This window comes from Ceratotherium simum, chromosome 26 (assembly GCF_057802395.1).
Source record: "Ceratotherium simum simum isolate JZ-2026a chromosome 26, ASM5780239v1, whole genome shotgun sequence".
Classification (NCBI taxonomy): domain Eukaryota; kingdom Metazoa; phylum Chordata; class Mammalia; order Perissodactyla; family Rhinocerotidae; genus Ceratotherium; species Ceratotherium simum.
Window position 1 is genome coordinate 24,054,968 of NC_141925.1, and position 4,768 is coordinate 24,059,735.

Consider the following 4,768-nt stretch of genomic DNA (forward strand, 5'->3'; position numbering starts at 1 on the left):
TCTCAGATATGGGGTAGGGAGGTGGGCACACAGAATTACTCTAGAAACTGAAAACTTGACAGCTGTTCTAAGGTGGGATCTGCAGAGTCTGTGGGCAGCTACTCGAGGCCTCCTGTGGCCTCTCGGACATAGAGTAGGCCCAGGCCAAGGCCTGAGTGTGGAGCGAGCAAGGGCTGGGTTCTGGGGAAGGGGCTGTAGGCATTTGCCCGTGGTCTAGAGTCCAGCTTCAGCTTGGAGCCCTTCAGACTGGGCAGGAAATAGAAGCGGACGCCCAGAGCAGCAGAGTAGGCCGAGTCATCCAGTCACCACTCAGCAAATATTTGCCGAGCCCTGTCTGTGTACCGGGCTTCCTACTAGGGGCCAGAGACACGGCAGGGAGCAGGACAGACGGGCCCCCGTCCTCAGGCAGATAATGATGGAGACACGTTACCCACATAGAAGGCTGGGTGCTGGGAAAGGATGTAACTGGGAAGCTCATCAGATTTGGAGGAGCCGGGAGCGCCGCAAAGACAGAGACCAGAGGATTCGGAGTTCCCCGGGCATCGGGGCATAGCCACGTAGGAAGAGGCTGAACGAGCAGAGGCTGCAGACTGCAGGGACAGGCCAAGTGGAAGTCCTAAAGCAGGGGGCTCGGGGTGGGGGGGCTGTGGGGAGTTTCCTGGTACAAGCTTCATTCAGCAAATATTTGTTAATTACATACGTGTGTCAACAGAACAATTCTGCTGCCTTCAAATACAGGTCTACCCAGACTCTGAGCACTCTGGCCACCCGCGCTGCCCCTGCTAGACGCGGTCACCCCTCGCCTGGCCTATTGCAGTAGCTCCTGGCTGCTCTCCCGACTCCTCCCTGAGCCACTTCAGGCTTCTCAGAACAGCAGCCAGAGCGAGTCCTTTCACAGGTCTGTCATTCTGTTCAAAACCCTACACCAGCTCCCTAATCCACCCAAATCAAAGCTGAAGTCCTCACAGTGGCCTCTTCGTCTGCTCCTCTCCTGCGCTACCATCAGGCCACACTGGCCTCTGGGAGGGCCAAGCACGCTCTTCCCTCAGGGCCTGTGCCCTTGCCTTGGACTGTCCCAGGTCTCCCGGAACCCCCTCCCTCTCTCCTTCAGGTCCCTGCTCAGATATCAGCGGATCAGAGAACACTTCCTGGAACAGACGCCCCTCACCCCGCTTCATTCCTCACCGAACCTCGTCAGCACTCACAGTACCACATGCGTGTTTGTTCTCATCTCTTCCCACCAGAGTGAAGGTTCCAGAAGAGCAGAGTCCGTGTGTGGCAGACTGCTACTCCCCTCCCCACCCCCCATGCCTAGCACAGGGCCAGGCACATGACAGGCACTCTGGAATGATTTGTCAAATGAATGAATGAATGCCCAATACTGTTTTAGGGGCTGAGGAGACAGCAATAAACAAGACAACCCCATCCCCTGAAGCTTACTTTCTGAAGAAGAAAACAGACATTAAATAGGTTATGTAATTAGCTATGAAATGGAGGGTGGAGAGTGAAAAGAGAAAGCGAGAAAAGTAAGAAAAGAAGAAGAAAAAAAATCCAGACCAGAGCAAGAAGGACTCCTACCCAAGAATTTGATCAAAACGCTGTCATTTCAAAATGTCTGCCACTTGCCTGCAATGAATGATAAGGGTGGATACCTGGGGGCGGTAATCCCTTTACTGAACAGAACACCTTAGTGGATTTTTAAGGGGTCGAGGGGAAATCTACAAATGCAAACACTGGTTCCCCCTCGGTGTTCAGATCAGCTCTTTATAACTCTCAATGTGTCAGAGAAGGCCAGGACTTACCACTAGGGGGCCTTGGTTTTCTGCTGCTGTTGCTTCCGCCTGCCACTCAGGGTGGCCGCTGAACTCCTGCATCCTCTGGGGTGGTAAAGCCATCGTCCCAGGCCAAAGGGCCTTAACCAGAAGGGTTTCCAGCCTCACCCACACACTGTATTAGAACCTGACCAACCTCTGTAACCCCTCAGGTCCTTCCATTTAGCCTGGGTCACCTCCCCTTGATCATGGCAAGTTCCTCCTCAGGGCACTTAATGTCCTTTCCTGCCCATAGTCTTCACTCTAGACTAACACAGTCCATCAAAAAGGTTCCCATAACAGTGAACTTCAGAAGGGAAGGGATTGTATTCTTGATTCCCTTTATCCCCAAGATGCTCCTTGAGCCCTATGCAAAATTTCCCTACTCCTCACCAGTGACAGCTAAGCATGCCAAGACAAGGGTATTGGAAGGGACAACCTCAAAGGTCCCATCATACCCGTCCCACAAAGATGCCTAGTCAACTTACACCACTGAGTGAGATCATCCCGAACGGCCTCTCTCTCTCGAGACGTAGAGCCCTGCCCACCCACCTAGCGCCTGGTTCAGGGTGGAAATGTGGGCGTAAGAAAAATAATTTAGAAGTATTTACTGGCAGTTGAGGGGAGGAGACTGTTCATCACCCAGGCTTAGGCTAATGGAGCTTTGGGGCAATGGAAGAATTCAGGGGGTTCCATTTGGAGCCAAAGGAGGGCAGAAATAGGATGGTGGCTCCAGAGGCCAAGAGCATACAGGGACAGCCAAGAAGTGGGCTGTCTAATTAACATCCTGTATTGTATACTCGAAATTTGCTAAGAAAGTGTATCTTAAGTGTTCTCACCACACACACAAAAAAAATTCTAGCTATGTGATATGATGGATATATTAATTAGCTTGATTGTGGTGATCATTTGACAACATACATGTATATCAAAATATCAAGTTGTACACCTTAAATATATACAATTTTTATTTGTCAATTATACCCTCAATAAAGCTAAGAAGAAAAAAAGAAGTCGGCTGGGCATGGCCTGACTCGAAACAGCAAACCCCAACCTGGGAATCCTCAGAGAGATGGTGAAAGGCCTGATTGTCCTTAGTATGTGGTAAGGGGGTTCAAGTCATTCTATTTTGATGTTAAGGGTATGTGGAAGGTGACAGCAGAAGGTGGAGGATTTGGGGTTATATTTAATTACAGTTGTGATAAGGACTATGGGATGCTAAGAGTAACATAAGATGCAGTGGACGTCTGCTATGTTTCCCTGTTCAGCACCCACTCTCTCCCCCTTCTTTAGGTGACAGCACCCCCTCAACTTTCCCTTCCATGTTCTTGATCCATGTGGTTCGGGTGGGGCTGACTCCACTCCTTGGCTCCATGGGGTGGCCGCATGACCCAGGTCTGGTCAAGCGGCACATTCCATCCCCTGAGCCACAGCGGTTGGCTTCAGTGTGGACACACAGCCTGAGCCAGGCAGCCCTGGCCTTTTTCTACAACCATTAGGGGAAAGAGTGTTCTCCTTTCGTTAGAGTTGCTGAGCTTGTGGGATGTAAGCCTGGACCAGCTGATGGCCATCTCTGCCACCACTTGGGGAGATTCTGGCCAAGCATGAAGCCTACACAGAGTGACTGAAGCAGGGCCAAGAGATGGAATCTGACGACATTATTTAAGCACAGGGATCCATGACTGAAATTAGATCTAAATAGGTTTTTCTGTTATGTAAGCCAATATATGCTCACAAATCCATTTTAGTTTCGTGTCTGTTGCTTGCCAGTAAAGGAATTCTGACTGGTACCCAGAGAAATGTAATCTGTAAGACCCCTGAAGCCACCAGTATCTATGGGGCCCTGCCCTATAGCAGCTCCTGACCCACACAAGAAAAGTCCAGAAGTGGAACCAACTTCAGAGGCTTCAACTTTGACACTAGGACGGGTTTCTCTCTCCATCTGCTCTGCTTCCTCTGGGTAGACTTATCCCTGGACTTCTTCCTCTCTCCTTGTAGTGTAGGATGGCTGCCAGCCGCCCCCACTCGCATCCTCTCAGACTGAGACCCAGCACGAAGGAGTGAGCATCCCTTTCCCAGCCGTCCTGTCGAGGTTGGTGCTTGTACTGTGCTTGCTTGGTTCTGATTGGATCCTGTATCTATTGCTGATCCAATCACCACGGCCAGGGCAATGCGGTTCTCTGATTGGCTGAGGCCTTGCAACATGCTCCACCCCTGATCGGGGAGCGGAGCCCCATTCAAAGTGATTGACGGAGAAGGGGTGTTCTCCAGTGGAAAATCAGGTCAGGGTGTGGCAGATATGTCGTTTGGCCCCAACTGTCTCACCTTCCCTGTACCCCTGCCCTTTCCCAGGTAATTTTGCAGTGCCCTCCCACCACGGGCAGGATGACTGCCCCTTTTTGAATCTGGGGTCAGACATATGACTAGCTGCGGTCAGTGCGAATGTTAGCCCATGTGATGCCATCAGAGGCTGGAAATGGGGATTGTGCACTGGTGCTCACTGTCTCTGATCTTCTGCCTTTGCCATGAGCACACTTTTGTTTCTTCTTCGTGGACTAGGGGATAACTGCCTTTGTATTTTTCCGTTTTCTTTATTTCTTATCTACATATGTATTTTTAAGAACTGGAGCATACTGCTGCTGGCGGCCCGGGGTTCGGATCCTGGGCGCACACTGACGCACGGCTTCTCCGGCCATGCTGAGGCTGTGTCCCACATACAGCAACTAGAAGGATGTGCAACTATGACATACAACTTTCTACTGGGGCTTTGGGGGAAAAAAAGGAGGAGGATTGGCAATAGATGTTAGCTCAGAGCCGGTCTTCCTCAGCAAAAAGAGGAGGATTAGCACGGATGTTAGCTCAGGGCTGATCTTCCTCACACACAAAAAAACAAAAACAAAAAAACTAGAGCGTATAGCAGGAGACATCTTCTTTAAGAATGGCCCTACCCTTCCACT